This window comes from Oryx dammah, unplaced genomic scaffold (assembly GCF_014754425.2).
Source record: "Oryx dammah isolate SB20612 unplaced genomic scaffold, SCBI_Odam_1.1 HiC_scaffold_24, whole genome shotgun sequence".
Classification (NCBI taxonomy): domain Eukaryota; kingdom Metazoa; phylum Chordata; class Mammalia; order Artiodactyla; family Bovidae; genus Oryx; species Oryx dammah.
The window spans coordinates 82656773-82676514 of NW_024070208.1; the positions used below are offsets into that span (position 1 = coordinate 82656773).

Consider the following 19742-nt stretch of genomic DNA (forward strand, 5'->3'; position numbering starts at 1 on the left):
GGGCTCTGGGACAGTTAAGAGCAGGTGCTGGAGGTCAGCCCATTTTCCAGTCCTGGCTGGAAGGCTTGCATGACCCAAAGCTGGACCTGAAAAATGTACTGTTATTTCTTATTAAATCAGGCTATTGGCCTGTTTTCTCTTACTGAAAACCCTCCTTGCAAGAAAAATGGAAACGTGTTGATAAGGGGCCTTCTGCGCTGGGTTGGTGAGACCTGCAAAATGAGGCTGAGAACTGGGGTCCCAGCACACTGCTGTCCTTCTGAATGTGTTCTCACCCAGACAAGTCCCCAGGGTAGCTGAGTGACGAAGAGATACGTGTTAAGGAACCTGACGAGAGAGACTGGAAAGTTTCCAATTGCCCGAGAAAGGCATGTGTCTCTGACTTTGGGCCCAGCGATCCGGGAGCCAGACGCCCTCTGTCTGAATCTAGTTGAGTTAAAACCACGACTTTTGGGGTTCCCCATGTAGGCAATCGGGTGAGCTGTCTGGAGACTAAGCAAACAGTATCCACCGTTCCTGCCCTGGGGTGACCTCAGGGATGTCATTAAACCTCCAGCTCTTAAAATGTATAGTGTGCAAAACGCTGCTACTTTCTCACTTTCTGGACATGTGGCAATAAGACCATGTTCTGCCACCTGGGGAAATACCTGTAGAAAATGACTTTGGAGGGACCGGAGAAGGCTCTTACAACGTTCCAATCATATTGCTTGTGCCCAGGAAACACTAATATGGTCTGATGATTGAGGCACTTGGGAAAAATACCAATGAAAGCCTGGAAGGCTTCCTGTTGGCAGTGTCCACCTTCCTGTGCGACCACAGTGTGAAGTGAAAGATTAGGCCGACTATGCTGTTCATGCAGAAAGAAAACTTCCCTTTTTGTCTTTCAGAGCAGATCACCTCAATTCTCTACCTGACTGCCTGGGTAACTTCTAAAGGCGAGAGTCGCATTCATCATGCATCGAGACTCCTCGTATGTAACTGTTCATCTTGAGAAGACAGCTTATGAGCCTCATGAAATGGCAGGATGCTGACCAGCTTCTTCGTCAGCACATGAACGGATCAACCACTTGACTTTCCATTCAAGTCAGGAGAGGCCAGAAGGGTTACTGCTGCTGTCTGCTCATTCTCCATGTGACCCCAACAAACAATATAATCATATCAAAGTGATCGTCCTGGCTTTCAGCTGAAGGAGGTTTCCAAATAGCTAAGAACCCCAGGGGCTTCACTGGCGGCTCACTGGGAAAGAATCCACCTGCCAATGCCGGAGACGGAGGTCAGATCCCTGATCCAGGAAGATCTCATGGAAACTAAGCCAGGTACCACAGCTAGTGAGCCTGTGATCTAGAGCCTGGGAGCCACACCCAGAGAAGGCACCGCAGTGAGAAGCCCAGACTCTGCAGCAGAGAGGCGCCCTCGCTCGTGGCAACTAAAGACTAGCCACACAGCGGCGAAGATCCAGCGCAGCCCCAAATAAATGGAATAAATAAATAAAACTATTTTTTTAAAAAAAGGAATCCCATCACCTGCTGAGCCTACATTCACCCCTTTGACTGAGAAAAGGGAAAAGACCTTGGAGGCTCCTGTCAGGTCCCGTGGAATAAAACTTTTGCTGTTCTCTTTGGTTAAAGATGCCCAGTAAGACCACAAGACCCCTTTGACACTGGACCACGATATCGATCTGGGAGCATCTGCCTCCCTTTGCAGCTGAAAACGACACCACACGGGACTTCCCGTCCCCAGACCCAGGAGACATCACTGGGGCAGGGCTCGGTGGCCACATAGCTTCCATCAGCCCCTCGAGCCGGCCGTCGTCTCTCCTCTCAGTGGACACACCCGGGGCCCCACTGCCCAGGGCTACAAACACTTCCTACCTCCTTCCAAGGATAATTTGCTTTTATTTCCATTGGTGGCTATAGCGTAAACAGAGCATCTTTTTAAAAAGTAAAAATCTCGCAAAATAAACAGAAGAAAAAAACAGCCTTCCAGGAGAGCAGACTCACTCAAACTTTGCTCCCTGGGGTTAATGATATGATTCATACCTGTTGTTCTCATTTCCGGTCCCCCGTCGTGCAGAAAACACACTACAGCTTAGAGAAAAATAAAATACAGTCAGTTCTACTCATCCCTTCCCTGGCAGGAGCAGTTAAACTGTGGGGAAGGCACCCTGAACCTTGCAAGCCCACTGGAGTCCTGGGCAGATAACATTCTGACATTAATTTTGTAACACGTTGTACCTGAGCGAGGGATCTGAAGTAACATAATGGTCTTTCAGGAAATCTGTGTCATGACTAATTGTTACCTTCACCCAGTGCTTTCAAAATATTTTATAAATGTTCAGTGAGTATCTGAGGTTGAATTCGAAAGTTAAATGCTTAGAGTTGAGAATGTAATTATTGGAAGAGATGTCAATTTGATGTATGCTTTATTTTTTCTATATTTTAATGTGAGGTGATATGTGTTTTTCTTTTTAGAGGAACTGTAATATGATATCTGGGCTTCCCTGGTGGCTCAGAGGTAAAGAATCTGCCTGCCAGTGCAGGGGACTCTGGTTCCAGCCCTGGTCGGGAAGATGCCCTGGAGAAGGGAGCGGCTACCCACTCTAATACTCTTGCCTGGAAAATTCCATGGACAGTGGAGCCTGGCGGGCCACAGTCCATGGGGTCGCAAGAGTCGGACACGACTTAGCGACTAAACAGCAACAGTCTGATTTCTACTGTGGTTATAATGGGAAAGGGAGAGAGTAAAGAGAAGAGAAACAGTAGCCACGGAAGCGCTAGTAACACTTACCGTTGACGCCTGAATCCTGCAACTGCACAATTTAGAGTGGAACTCAGATCATCGTGCCGCCCAACGCCTGCCTTTCATAGTCCAGGGAGTCAGGCACGGTTCCCAGCTGAAGGGTGTCCTCAGAAGGCGTGCTCACGTCCCAGCCCTCTGTGCACATGACCTGATTTGGAAACAGGGACTTTGCAGATGGAATGCAGGTAAGATGAGGTCCTAGGGTGGGCCCGAGTCCAACAGCTGGTGTCTTTATAGGAAGAAGGGCAAAGACATGGACACTGACATGTAATGACTCAGACCCTGGAGTGATGTGTCCATGGCCCAGGGGACACCCAAGACCGCTGGCCACCCCAGAGCCCAAGGGACAGGCCTTCAGAGCCTTCACGACCCTGCCAGCACCTGGGCTCTAGGCTCCTGGTCGCCCCCGTGGCGAAAGAAAGCCTTTCCCTGCCTTACCTGCACCAGTTCGCAGGGATCTGTGAGAGCAGCCCAGGGAACTTCCAAGGGCACCGCGGAACTCAGCAGTGGGAACGGAGGCCAGGGTCTCGTGGGAGCTGAGGCCAGGTGCGGAGGGCAGCCTCTCCGCTGGGCCCTCTGGTGTCTCTCAGCTTAAACAATCATACAGAAATGCAAATCTTTCCTTAAGCTTCCCACCCCACCCCCAAAGTGTTTCCACCTGAGTATGAGTTGCCTTAGGGGCACTGCACTAGGACCCTGCATTAAGGGCTTGAATAAAGGATGGTAATGGGAGAGCTTCCCTGGTGGATCTGAAAGAATCTGCCTGCAATGCAGGAACCCTGGCATTTCAATGCCTGAAATGGGTTCAGTCCCTGGGTTGAATTAATGAGAGAGGCAATCCATAGGGTGTCATGAAGAGATGGGAGGCTGCAGGTGAGCCCTGGGGCCAGGGGGGCCAAGTCCTGCTGGGGAGATGCCCCCGAATCCTCCCACTGAGGGGTGAGGAGCTGGGCATCTGATCGCTTCTCAGGTGCCTTGTCTGCCCCTTCCCTGCTCTGCCCTCTGGGGATGTAGCATATTCCTCTGGACAGAGAATGTCTACGGGCAAAAAGACTCAGCCAGCCTCCAGGGTGTCTGGAGGGTGAGCTGGGGGATGTCGAGGTACGGGGATGCAAGCTGGGGGAGGGGCACACCCATAGCAACCTCTGAGCATCCTTTCCCATCACTGTTTACACAAACAACCAAAACGCAGTTATTCTGAATTGAAGGCTGGGTGTGGAGAATAAGGAACCAGAAAAAATAAAAGGTTTTTTTTTTTAGTTCCACAAAATTTTTTAAGAAGAGAAAGTTAAGTCAGGAAGGCTGGAATAGTCAGAAATGAGATAATCAGTATTGGCAAAAAATATATTAGTATAGGAAGAATACAGACGCCTCGGTGACTCTTCCAGAAGCACAGCTGGTCCTCATTAGCCATGGATTCTGTATTTGCAAATAGATCAGCCCATCACACTTCTCTGTAACTCCCAGATTAACACTGTGCTACTCACTCACTCACGGACATGGACGTAGTTGAAAAAATCTGAAGTGGGCCTGGCGGGCGTGTTCCCAGGTGAGAACACACAAGGGACACCCTGCCTTTTTTGAACTGTGGTGTCGGAGGAGAGTCTTGAGAGTCCCTTGGACAGCAAGGAGATCCAACCAGTCCATCCTAAAGGTGATCAGTCTTGAATATTCATTGGAAGGACTGATGCTGAAACGGAAACTCCAATATTTGGCTACCTGATTCGAAGAACTGACTGACTGAGAAATACCCTGATGCTGGGAAAGATTGAAGGTGGGAGGAGAAGGAGGAGACAGAGGATGAGATGGCTGGATGGCATCACCAACTTGATGGACATGGGTTTGAGTGAACTCCTGGAGTTGGTGATGGACAGGGAGGCCCAGCGTGCTGCAGTACATGGGGGTAGCAAAGAGTCGGACACCAGTGAGCGATCGATCTGAACTGAGCTGCCTTCCCGCCTCAGCTCTCAGACTGGAGACTGGGGTCCTTTTACAGCCTTTGCCACATTATCCACGCCATGTGCTTTCTTGGGTGATTTTGCTGCTTAAAATGGCTCTTAAGTGTGGCACTGAAGTGCTGTCTGCTCTTCCTAAGCGTGAGAAGGCTGAGACAAGCCTTGCAGAGAAAACCTTTGCTAGTTCAGCTTTGTTTGGGACTGAGTTACAAGGCGGTTGAGTTGAAGGCGGTTGAACCATGAGTTCAACCTTATCATTATTGAACCATCGGTATCTATTAAATAAGGTACCTTTAAACGGAAACGTACATAAAACAAAGGTATGAATCGGTTGGCTGGTGAAAATGTCATAAGCAGAAGCTTACAGGAACTATTTTCTACAGGAATGATGGTTCTTAAGTATTCCTGAAATTCACTCATTTTGTGTTCATGGTGACTACAGAGCTTAACCACCATGAGTAACATAACCATTATCCATTGTACTACGAAAAGTTTTCAGCAAAAGATACTTAGTAAACTCTCTTTGTCCAAAATACCACTGCAAGCAGTCTTTCAGTAAAGATAGTACTGTCTGGCATATCATATTCCATTTTATCCTCGTCGTACCATTGATTTTAGGTACGGCAAAGGGTGAGAGCAATTTTTCTCATTTTGTAGAATCTCCCAGGTCATACTGGTAAAGTCCTTGGAATTGATAATAAACCAGTGCACACAACACACACAAATAGTGGTACACTCTTTTGGTTTAAGCACAAGGGAAATTAGGTTAAAAGTCAAGCCATACGTTCATTTATCCCAATTAAGAGAGCTGGAAGAACAACACAGGAATGAAAAACAATTGGTTGCTTACAGAGCTTATTCCCTAAGAAAACAAACTGTTAAACAGAGGCAGAGAAATTCAGAAAGAAGTTGTTGCCAAAAGTCAAGGGCAAGGAGAGGGTTCTGGACATTTAAGACCAAGGCTGTGTTTAATGACAGATTTCACAGCTCTTAGATATTTTGCCTTGAAGCTCCCAGTCCCCTCAAGGCAAAGTACTGGCGTTTACTGTTCCTAATTGCTGGTTTTAGCAATCCTTCAGGGGATAAAGGGGATTCTGTGAGCACCCAGCCAGGTGGAGGCTAACATCTGTCCGGTAATCCTGGGTGTTCACCCAACATTGACCCCAGCCACGTGCTTGTTAGGTTTCACCTGGTTGGAGAAATTCAGATCACAGACTTTGTCCACCATGTCAGCCCCCCAACCTGACAAAGACAGGGATTCACTGCGTCAAAGAGCGAGCGTTCTTACCGACTCACCAAGCAGAATGTTCGTGTTGTTGAGGAAGGTCTCAAACTGCAGAAGAACCTTGAGACTTCTGAGCTTCGGGCTCTGCCAGCCGGTGGTGCTTCTGTTCTTGTTTTTGTTGCTGCTGTTTCTTAAATATTCACTGTGAGTCCCCCTGCAGAAGCCGCTGCACGTTTGCGTGGGGTCCCAGAGCGCCTGGGTGGCTGTGGCGAGGAATACACGCGGGCTTTAAAGAATGTGGCCTTTGTTCAACGTTTCCCTCCTAGCCCCTGTGCCGTGGAAAGGGAGCGGCTCCAGAAAACCCTTTCTTCCGCCCCAGATGTTCACGGCGCCCGACCCCTCTCCTCCCTCCTGCAGGCTTCCCGCTGCCCAGCCCCAGCTGAGCCGGAGTAACCCCAACCCAAACTGCTATTTTTTCAGGGACACGATAAGACAGAGACAAAGGGCCTGGGCGTGAGTTGAATGAGGCTGGAACGCTGCTGAAAGTTCTAGGTCACCGCCATGCACTGCAAGGTAGAGCTGTGAAGAGTGGGAATCTTTTAGTGAGGGACAGTGACGTGGGGCGCTGCTGAGAATGCAGAGCTGATTAAGGGGTCCAATAAACGGAGAAAACGCAGGGAAAGAATAACACGGCCGAGAAGAGCTGGAGGAGGCCTAAAGGGTGTGTCTGAGAGTCGGGAAAGCCAGACCCAGACTCTCGGGCCTCAGAGCGGCCCCTGGCCAGTCAGAGACAGCAGCACCTGCCAGTGAGGCCAGGCGTCAAGCACTCAGCACGGCAGCTCTCCCTCCCTCCTTCCCTCCTTTCCTTCCCCCTCGCACCTTCCTTCGTTTCTCTCTTTCTTTCTCCCTCTTTTTCTGTCCTGAGGATAATCTTGGAAATAATGGCGTGCTGAGACCCACAGGCGGCCAGCGGCCCAGAGCCGCATCAGGAGACTAGAGACCCACCGTGGGAGAAGCAGGGAGACAAGCCGTGAGCTCCCGCAATGAAGTCTCAGGGGCCAGAGAACTTCTGTAAGTGTGATCGCTGGGGCTTCTTCGTGATCTTGGAAAAAAAGAGAGCAGAAGGAAGGACGGCAGGAAACAAAAGTGAGCAAACAGCATTTCAAACCCCCCAAGGAAAGGCAGATTCCCTTAAGGCAAAGGGCAGGTGGGTGAATTTAAAGTACATCCCTAGACAGAACCTAGAAGGTTATTATAATAACGGTCTGAGAATGGCTAAACGCAATGATCACTAAGTTCCAGGAAGAGTCACGAGGAAGTCCTGACAGGGTTAGGAAGCTCAGGTTCCCGAGTTTCGGAACACTGCGATGTTTCATGGAGCAACCAACTGGACTTCTCCAGCACCCGAGGTGATTGATGGGTTTTCTATAGCATCATCGATCCTTATTTAAACATGTGTTGTTTAGAGTATTATTTGCTCTTAAAGCAGCGGATGAATGGCTACTTTTGGTCCTTTCCAACAGTTTAATCAATAAGCATGGAACACTGAACAGTACTTGCTGGGGCAGGAGGTTGGGGGGTCGGGTGGGAAGGAATGACAGAGGATCAGGAGGAAGCTTTGGAGACGATGGACCTGCATCGGCTTCACTGGGGGGGGGGGGGGCGGTGGTGACCGGTGTGCACACGGCCAGATCTTAGCACGCTGCACACTTTAAATATGTGCATTTTGTGATTGCTAATCACGTGCCAATAAATCTATTAAAATCAAGTCGTGTTTTTCTTCTCATAGAACGAGTTGAGTTTTGATGTGCACGGTCTGGCTCCATCACCGAATATGCAAAATAGCTCACTGCATCCAAAATCTTGCCAGCACTTCTCCTATCACTTAATGATCAGCTCAGAGTAAAGTTTCCAGAGCTCATCGGAGGTCCCGTCACACTCTGCGAATCACAGAGCCTCTTCCTCCTTCATTGCCCTTACAGGCGCTCGATTCTTGTCCCAGTGATGCAGGCCCAATATCACTCCACTATCTCGGGAGGCTTTCGTCAGCGTGACGTGGGATACAGTGAACAAACTGGTTTCTGCGTATGAACATCCATCTCATTTCCTCTGTTTTGGTTCCCGTGTGAAGACTCACTCAGTTAGGCTGCATCTATATTAAGTTTCCTCATTTCTATTTTAAGCACGGTCCTGACTTTCAAGGAAGAGCAGCAGAAAAGGAAGAGATGGCGTCAGCAATGTAGGAAGCCGGCGGCTTTCCACGTGGACCTCGAACCTGGTCTCTCTCAGTGGAAGGCGCAGATGAGGCTTCAAAGGCGCGATGACTCAGAGATGCTCGCCGGGGCCTGACCAACGCTGCTGGCGCCAGTGTGCTCTGAGGGGGGCGGACCTGGAAACCCTGTCCTCTGGCATAGCGGGTGAGGCGGGGCTGACTAGGCACCAGACACCCAAGCCCTGCCCCCAGACGTCCCGGCCAGGCGCCCACGAGGCCCCGCCCAGCAGGATGCCTTTCTGACAAACCGGCCCCCAGGGCAGCACCTGGGGGCTCACAGTGGAAGCCTGGGCCCCCTTGCCCCAGTCACCAGAAATCACTGGAACACTGAGCACTGTGTGTGCTCTCTTCAACTTTCCTTAGGGAATTTGAATAAAACCAGAGCAGGATTAGAAGCAAATATCCAGCCCACAAGGGGCTCCAAATCACCCTCTTCCCCTGTTTGGGGAGAAACTGAATAATTAACTGATACTCAGGCCTTGCACTTTAGCCAATCTGGTCAAACTGAAATACCTTCTGCTGTGAAAATTCCCTTTTAAAAATACTATATATAGAAAATATTCCAAGACTTTGAGCCAGCATTTGGCTTCTGGGAATCTATTTTAATTCCACAATCAGAAACACATTTGAGGATTTATATAAAAAATAACGTGATTTTTCATCAGAATAATATTTGTAATACAGTTATAGTAAATGACAATGTTTACATTATCCACATTAATGGAAAACTGGAAACATTACGTGTTTGCATGACATAAACCTGCCCTGATATATCTACCCCATAAAAGGCACAGGCGTTAAAAATTATGTTTACTAAGAATTTTTAATGATATAGAAAAGAATATACAGAAGAACGTCATAATAAGAAAATTCAAAGTCACGCAGAATTGGAAAAATCGCTGAGTTGGTGCTGGTACAATATCACAGTAACGCGTGACACGTGTGCAATCAAAGTTCACTGTTATCTCAGCCAGTCCCCAGGTGCAAATTTCAGAAAACCCAGAATGTGAAACAAAGTCTCCAAAACAGCGTCTCCAGTATTCTTATTCTTGTGCGTTGTATACATTTTCTGCAGTGAGTTTATAGGCCATTTGTAATTAAAATAAAATTTGTGACCAAAAAAAAAAGGGAAACTACATCTGCTTAGTCACACATTCTGTTTTAAATGACAAAGGACGAATTCTGACATTCACAAGATGAGATTTAGAACAAAAGCAAGCATGCAGTGAAAAAAAAACCATAATATAGCCTCCAAATGGAGCGATTGTCTTTCAAAGGTTATTCGTTTCACTGGATGACAATTATTCTGATGTTTTTAGTTATTTAAATTTGCTGATTAATAGCTGGACACTGCATGATTCAGACAGTTGTGACTTCCCCAAATATATGGATTGGGGATAAGCTGTGTACGTGTGTGCACATGTGTGTGGAAAAGAGAGAGAACACAAACATTTGTGCATTTTCTTCTTAACTCGTGCATTTTACCTGGTTCCAGGAAGTATTGAAGTCGGAGTGATTCCTGATGAGCTGTCACCAATTATGCGTAAGCAGAAAACCAAGTGCCTGCTGGGAGGAAACACCGCCCCTCCAGGTTGCTCCGAGGCCTCTGGTGGGCATCTTTGACCCTTGGGGCTCTGCAATGTCTGCCTCTTTCGGGGTCACTGTGAGCGTTTAGCAGGGTCACTGACTTTTGTCTTTCATGAATGTGCTGATGGGTGCTGAAGGAGCCCCTAAAAATGGGCTCCTTCTGAGTCCTTGTGAGGACACGGTTTGCAGCAGCACCCGGTGGTGGTCTGCGCACCCTGCTTTACCTCTGTCTGGTGGGTCACGCTGACATCACACTGGGGGCCTTTCTGAACATCACCCTGTCTTGTCCTGAGCTTCTGTCGTTCGGATGTCTCACCCTGAAGGCGCACACTGCCCAGGAACAACACGGTTACGGACGGAACATTTGATTCAACCAGCCCCTAGCAATTCTCAGAATACAGGATGGAGTTTTCTGTTCCCATTTCCATTTCTTGATACTTGCATAGAGCATTCAATCCAGGGATAAACCACCCATAATAATTAACCAGACAGAGCGAAATCATTTGTTACTCAAACCTTGTTACTTCAACCTACTTTATTACCAAGGGGGAAAAGCCACTGGCTTCCTACAGATATTGCTACACGGTTGCGAAAGAGCAAGTGGGTTAAAGTTGTACTTTTTTTTTTTTCCCCTCCAGAAATTCCATTTGCCAAAGCGCCAGGATTGCACCATCCTTGTTGCTCATGCTGATAGCTCTGCAACAGGAGGTGTTTTCATAGGCAAATGGGCTTGCAACATCAGACCCCCTCTTCCAGATGATGCTGCCATAGCAACCTACATGACAGAGTCAGCAAAGAAAAACATCTCCCAGGAGCTTTGCAGCAAGATCTGTGAGCATCCTTGGGTTTCTTTGGGGAGAATTATACAAACGTGCTTTCTTCACCCACCCTTTAACTAAATCAGTAAATATGTATTGAGAACCTACTGTGAGCAAATATGTATTGAGAACCTACTGTGAGCAAGGCACTCTGCTGGGTGGGAGAGAAAATGCAAAGATGGAAAGAGGACAGTAGGCACGCTACAGACGGAGATGTGCAGGGAGCAGAGAAGGCCATTCCCATCCAAGGGAAATCCAGATGAAGCCAGAAGCCCTGCCCTCTTGCTGACCCTCCCACACCACCTCCTGGCCCCTCCCCCTGCCCATGGACCAAACGTGACCCAACTAACTTCCTAGATGGTCTTCTTCTACCCATCCTTGTTCAGGTCCAGTAAGTTCTCCTACAGCAATAAGTGTGATATTTTAAACACCCCAATCTGATCATCAAAATACCTGCATACAACTCTGAAATAGCTTCCCATTTTATTTTAGAATAAAGATCAACATTTGCTCCATGGCTTCTAAGGTCACAGATAATCTGGCCCTGCCGGCTTCTCCAGGCTCCTGCTAACCATGGGTTTCCTCTGCTCAAGCCACAGTTTTGGGCTTTTTGATGATATGTGTTCTTTCTCGTCTTAGAGTCTTCGAAATACTGTTGCCCCCAGCCCACCCTACCAGAATCCTCTCCTGAGCTCAGGTCCAAGTCTCTGACCCCAGATAATCTCCTCTGAGCTGCTGGCCTGGGTGACACGAGGCATTGCAAGAGCATTCTGCATTTGGGGCTGTTAGCGCTTATTTTAATCAGACATAACTGAGTGAGGCAAAAAAGTTGAAATGCCAGTGGCTTAATGCCATCAATTTTTTATTTAAAGCATCAAGAGCTTAACAGGGGGCTTCCCGGGAGGCTCAGCTGGTAAAGAACTCACCTGCAATGCAGGAGACCCTGGTTCAATTCCTGGGTCAGGAAGTGCCTCTGGAGAAGGGTTACCCACTCCAGTATTCTTCTTTGGAGAGTTCCACAGACAGAGGAGCCTGGCGGGCTACAGTCCATGGGGCCGCAAAGAGTAGGACACGACTGAATGACTAAGCTCAGCACAGCGCAGAGCTGAAGAGAGCCAGGGAGATATATGGAAGAACCAGGGAGCCGGGGTCCTTCTAGGACCTTCCTCTGATCAGACTCCGCACTGGGCTCTGATCCGCGTGATGGCTGCTTGACTCCGGGAGCCAAGACTCCGTTCTAAGCAGCAGAATAAGGAAACAGAAAAGGTAAACAGTGAGGCTCATGCCTCCCATTAAGGCTGCATTCCATAAGCTGCACACGATGCTTCATCTTATAAACTATTGGCTAGAACTTATTCACACACCACAGCTAGCCAAAGGGAAGTCTGAAAAATGTAGGGGATGATGGGTGAGCCCTGTCCAGCTACAAGTAAGGGGATGGACCATTTGGTTCTCTTCTTAAAGGCCACCTCCATCTCTGAGGACCTTTCCTGGGTCTCTCATCCTTAGCTATGCTCCATTAGCGGCTTTCAGCTTCTATCATATCACTTTTTTTTTTCCCAAGCCTTAATAGCATCTGATTTTTTTGTTTGTTTCAAGATTTAATTATTGAACCTGTCTTTTGCGACTCTACTTCCATCCCTCAGAATAAACAGTGGAGGGTTTATCTGATGCCCTCATGGACACAGCTTCGTGCTACGAGCAGTGTTTGCTGCATCTGTGCAAATATAAGAAACGCGTTGGGGGAAAGAGGAAAATAAAGTGATCACGACATGGTCACTACCAGTGATCACGCTGCCAAGCCCAGAACCATTAGCAGCTTCAGAGTCAACAGCAATGACTAGAAAAGTTCAGCAGGCTCGAAAATGTTTCTCCCGCCCTGTCTGTCATTTAGAATCACCCTTTAGGACTTAGTTAGTCTTAGGTTCAGAGCTTGGCTTCATTTTATGATTTCATACATGGCAGAGGATGGTGGACCTAAATTAAGTACTTATCAAATCAGTCTTTACCTGGAATAAAGATCCTCAGAAGATGGTTATAAAATCTGAGAGATGTCATGATCTGGGGGGTAGAGAAACCTCCACTATAATTTTCATTTCAACACTTTCCCTTTTCAGTGTGAAAGGGAAGACCATTGGTAATGACAGTAAGGCAACAGGCAGGAAGCCAGGACTATTGTAGGCACCATGGAAGGTTCCAGTAGAGAAATTAGAAACACTATTCCCAGGCGGTGTCAGTGGTAAAGAACCCACCTGCCAAAGCAGACATATGAGATCTGAGTTCGATCCCTGGGTTGGGAAGGCCCCCTGGAGAAGGGCATGGCAACTTGCTCCAGAATTCTTGCCTGGAGAATCCCATGGGTAGAAGAGCCTGGCAGGCTACAGTCCATAGGGTCGCAAAGAGTCAGACATGACTGAAGCGACTTAGCACGCATGCACAAGCAAAGAAAAGAAAGACAAGGGTATGGTGAGACATCTTGACATAATATTACCATGAAACAGCTAGTGGAAAAACAAACTCATGTGGAGCACACAGGTTGAACCACACTGTAAGAAGACGGAGTAAGGGCAGAGACCAAGGAGCAGGCCAGCAATGGGAGAGGAAACACCTCTGGAAACAGGCCACCGCTGCGAACCACAGGGCAGAAAAACCAGCAAGTCCACACGTCCTCCTGGTAGGAAGGACGACGGGCTCAGAGTAATTTATTCCCACTGCCTAGAGCCTCATCTTGGCGTGAAGGGCTCGTACATTTCTACAAACAACAGGGGGGATGACAACCCTGACACGCCGCGCACAGAACTGTCTTTCCAGACATTAATCCTCGGTTCATCTTGAGACAATATTAGGTGGCAATTTGTTTTCTGATTGTTGACTTAAGTCAACTCAGATAGAAAGCCACAGACAGCTTCCAAAGGTATGGATCATCGTCCAATGAGAGGCGAAGTCACATAAACAAGGAATCGATGATGAAGGATAGGAAATTGCAAAACAAACAGAGAGGCCAGACGGCAAGGTGCACACAGCCGCAGCAGGGGAGGGGCAGGCAGTGAGCATCCAACGCTGAGCCCTTGGATCTATTGATTCTTCCCCTTCTGACACAGGAAAACTGAAGGAAGGCAAAGGGAAGGACTCCAACAGATTCTTTTTGTTCATGTGTTTTCAAATTTGATTTGAGTTAAATCCATCAGGGCTGCTCCACTTAGCATACAGGTCAGCAGATAGGTCTTTCACTCAATCACAACATTCTACCTGCATCGCCTCCTTTATGCCGTGGGAAATAGCGGTCACGAGAATTCCTCAAGGGGTCCCCTGGGGATTCAGCAGGAAGGAACCCACTGCAATGCACGAGATCGGGTTCCATCCCTGGGTCGGGAAGATTCCTGGAGAAGGAAATGGCAACCGACTCCAGTATTCTTGCCTGGAGAACCCCAGGGACAGAGGAGCCTGGTGGGCTACAGTCCACGGGGTCGCAAAAGCTGGACGCGACTGAGAGATTAAAGAGCAACGACAATAAGATATTTAATGCAATGCAGGGATAGTCTCCTTAGAGGGGTCATCTTAACAATCATAGTCTCTGCCCTGGTCTACCACAAATGTTTAAGATATTATTTTTATTCCCCAAGTTTAATTCTGGGCTGAATTTCTTGGATATGTTCCTCTGAAATGACTAAACCCTGATGATACTGGGTCACTTTAGGTTTCTAAATATATTCTTATTATTTCCATCCTTATTTTATTATCTCCTAAAGGCTTTGGAAAGAATAAACCCGCATTCTGAGAAAATAAAGATAAGTCATCAAAGCAGGCAACTCAGAGCTAAAGCAGAGGCTTTAAGGATAGCATACACATCCCACGACGTTTTCTGTTTTTTCCGAATCTCAGCACAGAATCGTGTGACTTGGCCTTCCAGCGTTACTTGGCACAGAGGCAGAGAATGACAGACCGACCCCAGAGAGCTGCAAGGGGTTGTACACCCCATGGAAGGGACAACACTTAAGGACACAAAAGGGAAGCCGTTCTGCCAGCAAGTATCAAGAGACGCCTCCAAGAAGCCCTGAACCTCACTTCCCCATCTTCAGGGGTTGAACTAGATCTTCAAGGAACTCGGCAACAGTGAAGTCCATTATTACTTCGTGCCTCTGGAAGTTGTGGGAAAGTGCATTTTCCTAGAAAAGATTCACAAAGATAGAACCCTGCGTGAGCCTGGAATCATTATATTGAGATAAGACCGATCCTAAGACAGGACACAACGAACGGAATGTAGAGCCACGTGTCTTCCCGGGTGGCGTTAGTGGTAAAGAATCTGCCTGCAATGCAGGAGAGGCAGGTTCAGCCCCGGGGTCGAGAAGACGCCTGGAGGAGGGCACGGCACCCCACTCCAGTATTCTCTCCTGGAGAATCCCATGGGCAGAGGAGCCTGGCGGGCTACCGTCCATGGGGTCTCAGAGTCAGACGCAACTCCCCGATTGAACAACAAAAGGCCTGAACGATCCAGCCCAAACCGTCTCTGATAAATGCTTTAACACCGCACTTCTGGTCCACTCCATTCACCTCTGAATGAACTTTTCAGGTGTCTCTGGGGAAGAAAAGATGTGGACGAGAACTCAGCCCCTGGGACCCCTTTGGCACCTCACTTGGAGGACCATTTCTCTGAAAGTGACTCTGATGAGACAGTCTCCTGGCCGCACTGCCGTCAGGCTCAGCCGTCATGCGCTCTCCTAAGCTCTCTTCCCACAAACGCATTAAGAGGCAGTTGCTGCTTCCTGGCCTCAGTCACTTAAAGGGGAGGAGGCTAAGGTTACCAAGCGTTTGTGCGATGCACTCTGGTTGCCCAGAAGCACAACGCAGTGGGCGTGATGAGCGGGTCTTTGAAACACACAGTCAGGCTGACGCCTGGCCTCAGATCCGGAACACCTCCCGCCCCGCCTTCATCCTCTGCTCCCCGTCATCTTCCTCCTCCTCTGGGGCGGAGCGTGGCATCTATCTGCCGAAACGTGCTTTCTCTTCTCCTGACGTGAATATTCTAAACAAACCCATGTATTACATCCATCCAATCAATATACTCTGAGTCTCCTGACCATCAAAGTTATGGAAATGTATTTCATACCTCTTCCGTGTTCAGCTAAAAATCAATAAAAATCCATTATCTAATATTTCAACGGCTATGCACCAGAGAGGCAGTTAGAAATAAATCTCTCCGAAGGAAAAAATTAAACTGTCTCACACGATTGCTAATTATTGACATTTACTTCTTATAATCTCATACCTGGTGGGCAATTATTGGTAATTAAGTGCACAGTAGATCAGTCTCAAAGGAAAAAAATGTTAAATAGCGAGACGGAGACATTCCGTCTGTGTTACTGGTTTTTTCAGTGAATCTTCAGATTTTAAGTGATACACACCGGTTCAGGATTATTGGTGACTGTTTCTAAACATTGATTTTGTTTCAAAAGGTGTAACTAGGCGTCTCAGATAGCTAACATTAAGTTAAGGAAAATAAAATACCGATGCCAACAGCCCGGAACTATGCACATGGAGACAAGAAGTGACGCAAAGGTGCTGAGCTATTTGAAGAAAAGCACCCAACAAAACGTACTCAGTGAAACTGAGAATCTGAAGGAAAAGGTTGAGATCAGATGACCTGTTTACGGGGAAGAAGAAATTCTTAAGCTGAGAGTGGTTACACATGGATGTTGGTTTCTCTAAGGTTCCCACCCTACCCAAAGAGATGGCCGCGTAGTGCAGGCGTTTTATTTATAAACCTTCCAGACATGTTTCAGAAAGGAAGGAACGGAGGTGCAAAGACTGAACGGTTTGGCTACAGTCAGCCAGCAGTCAGTCACCCTGTGACCCTGTGTGACCCTCAAGACTTAAGCTTTTCAGTCTCTTCGGGGGCGGCCTTCCTGCCCAACAATTCTGTCTGAAATTTAGTTGCCTTTCCATATCATTTATTATTACCTTAGGCCTGAGATGCTTTAAATATGGGACAGCTGCTCAGGAAATACATGGTGTGTCCTGAAACGCACAACAAGGGGTCATATTCGGCCCCTTAATGGTTTCCGAACCTAGTTACTTGTAGTCTTAAACGTGCATTGAGAATCCCTGAGATGGTTGGATGGTATCACTACTCAATGTACACGAATCTGAGCCAACTCTGGGACACAGTAAAGGACAGGGAAACTTGACATGCTGCAGTCAACGGGGCTGCAAGGAGTCGGACAGGACTTACTGGCTGAGCAGCAACAACATCCATTCATTCACTCAATACATGTCTACTGAGTGTCAGCTATGTGCCAGGCACTATGAAGAAGGCTGGAAACCGCACAGTGAATTATTAAAAAAAAAAAAAAATCTGCCTTTAAAGAGCTCTAGCTGGGGAGTAGAGAACAGTGGCTGCAGGGAATTATTTGGGCGTGATGAACCCTGGAGAGGGTCCCAACTCTGCTCAGACAAGTCTTTTCGGAGGAGGGGACAATAGGTCTGAGTTCTGAAATAAGAAGGGGGAGTTTTGTCGAGCAGGGCATTCTGGGAGAGGGGCCGCATTCACTGAAAACGCGGGTTTGAAAACATGAGGCTCATTATAGAAACAGCAAGTAATTTAGTAACCTGAAGGCTCAGGAAGTCCAGCGTGAGAAGGGGAGATTGCAGAGGCTGAGATTCGCTGACTGGACCACGACGTCCGAATTCATCTAGGGGCAATCTGGGGCCATCAAAGGACGTGACAGAGAGGAATGGCGTGATCAGAGGTGGTTTTTGAAGGAGTCACTCTGGCAGCCTTGGGAGGAAATAAGTTGGTGGCAAATGAAGACGAGCTCGAAGTCTAGGAGGCAAATCTAGAGACCCCTGGCAGCGGCGATGGGAGAAAGCCCTGTAGTCGGGGCACAGGCAGGAACTGATGGCGTTGCTGAGGGCAGATGTAGAGGGACGGCGAGGTTTCACATCAAAGTCCTCCCACCGGACGGCAGCTCCGGCCAGTGGAGAGGAGATCACCACCTAGAAAGAGGTAGGGCGAGGCAGGTGAACGCCGCTCCGAAACTGGAGTTTCAGGGGTTCTTGTGACGTGCCTAAGGGATTCCACCGAGGGGCTGGACGGTGCGGGAGGCTGGCTGACCATTCGGGCGTCATCAAGGCGGTCAGGGTACAGAGAGTCAGTTGAATGTGCTGGGATCAGAGGCATAAGATGAGGAGCCCCGGAGATGGATCCCGAGAGCAGTAAGCCCCGGACTGCCCGAAAGTGTCGAGTGAGAAGGAGAAGGGGAAAAAAGCAGCCTGGAAACCAGGGGAGGAGGGCGGGAGGAGGATGCTTTCTCTCCAGCCCAGCAACACACAATCTCTGTTTAAAATAAGTGCTCCAGAGATTTCTAAATTAAGACGGTCTGTCGTCTAAAACTTAGAAAATATCAAACCTCATACAGAAGAAAGTACAGTTTCCTTAGAACCCTATCCTTCCAGGATAACCACTTTGCACACTTTTCCATGAGTTTCTCAGTTAGATGCCTCCCTTAAACTAGTACAGGCTTCCCCGGCGGCTCGGTGGGAAAGAATCCACCTGCCAATGCAGGAGGTGCAGATTTGATCCTTGGGGTCGGGAGGATCCCCTGGAGGAGGAAATGGCAACACACTGCGGTACCCTTGGTGGGGAAGTCCATGGACAGAGGAGGCCGGTGGGCTACAGTCTGTGGGGTCACAAAAGAGTCAGACACAACTTAGCAACTAAAAAACAAAACAGCAACTCAAACTAGTACAGACCTTGGAAAAAACCAGAAATATCCAAGTCGGGAAGGATTTGCCTTTTAGTTTTTTGTGCTTAATGACTGTACTTTGACATACACTGCTGGACACGTATAGTTTTTGAGAAAATGCATTTATTATTTTAGTGCTCAATGTAGAGAACTGAGAAATCTTTCCATGTGGAAAGCTACATGGTAGATAAATTGTTTCTTATCTGTAGAAACTGATTTTGACAGTGGATATTTTTCTACTTAAATACTTTAAAATATCCTTCTTAAAGATATAAACATCAAAAATAGAGTTTAAAGTTTGTAGACTGAGATTTAAAGAAACCAATTTTTCAGCTTTTCTGCGTCAGGTATAACCTTTCTGTACTTTTCAAACTGGTATTTGAAGGTTCAATTTCAGTCCAATGGCTTTTTCTTGTGATTTGTGGAATTCAGCTGTTATTGGGGATCTTCCATTGTTTTCACCACTCTGTTTTTATAGCTTTCCCCATTCTAATAACCTACCTCGAGGCATTTCTTTTGCAAGGACAATTTTAGATTACACATCAGGCATAAAATTAAGTGCTGGTCCACACGTCCAGAGTCTACAGAATAGGCTAAAGTAGACTCTGGGCTGCTGGTGGCCATCTGCAGCTCGGGGAGCCGTTGGTGTGTTTGTACACATCCTCAGCTTGTCCCCGGCTGGACTCTGGAGGGCGAGGTGACCAAGGACAAACACAGACCCGGTGGGCAGGCCACCAGCCCAAAGGCCAGGCAACAACGCTGCCACGTGGGGCAGGCGTGGGGGCAGGCGTGGAGGCAGTCCCTCTTCCTGGGGACCAAGTTGAGGCTGCTTCCTGGGCACGTGGGGCGCACCCTCCACTCCGCTTCCCCCAGGTCACCTCTTCCAGGACCTGGCGAGGCTGCCCTCCTGGTGGGCTCAAGTCTGCACGCCTACCACCTCATCTCAAAGGCAGCGGCCTGTTCCTCCGTGCTCTGCGTCACAGAACCTGTGCTTGCCTGGTGATGAAATTGTTCACTGACTCCAGGACTGCTGGGGGGAGAAGGCCACCTTCCACCAAAAGCCACCGCTGGGCTCCCTCCTGTCCCTGGACCCAGAGCCGCAAGATGGCACGATGCCAGCTCTGTTCCTGGCCACAGCTCTTTACCGAGTGCATCCACTGGGATACATCAGGAAAGATTTCCTGGAGGAAGCTTTCAGCAGAAGCATCTGCCCGTGAAGACTCAAAATTGCACCTGGAAATCACAGCTCTTATCTTCTGAAATCTGACGATATATCAAGTGAGCATCTTCGGGACGCTGGCCGAGCCCCACGGCCTTATTTCCGGCAGTGTTTCTCAAATCTTG

General features: G+C 48.2%; 1 long non-coding RNA gene across 1 annotated transcript; it reads right to left on the reverse strand.

Annotated features, from left to right (window-relative positions):
* Nucleotides 1-1504: 1504 nt before the first annotated feature.
* Nucleotides 1505-3068, reverse strand: LOC120883404. Its single transcript, XR_005725767.1, has 2 exons — nt 2788-3068; nt 1505-2087 (listed from the first exon to the last, which is right to left on the reverse strand). It is a non-coding gene; the product is annotated as an uncharacterized LOC120883404 (long non-coding RNA).
* Between the last annotated feature and the right edge of the window lie 16674 nt (nt 3069-19742).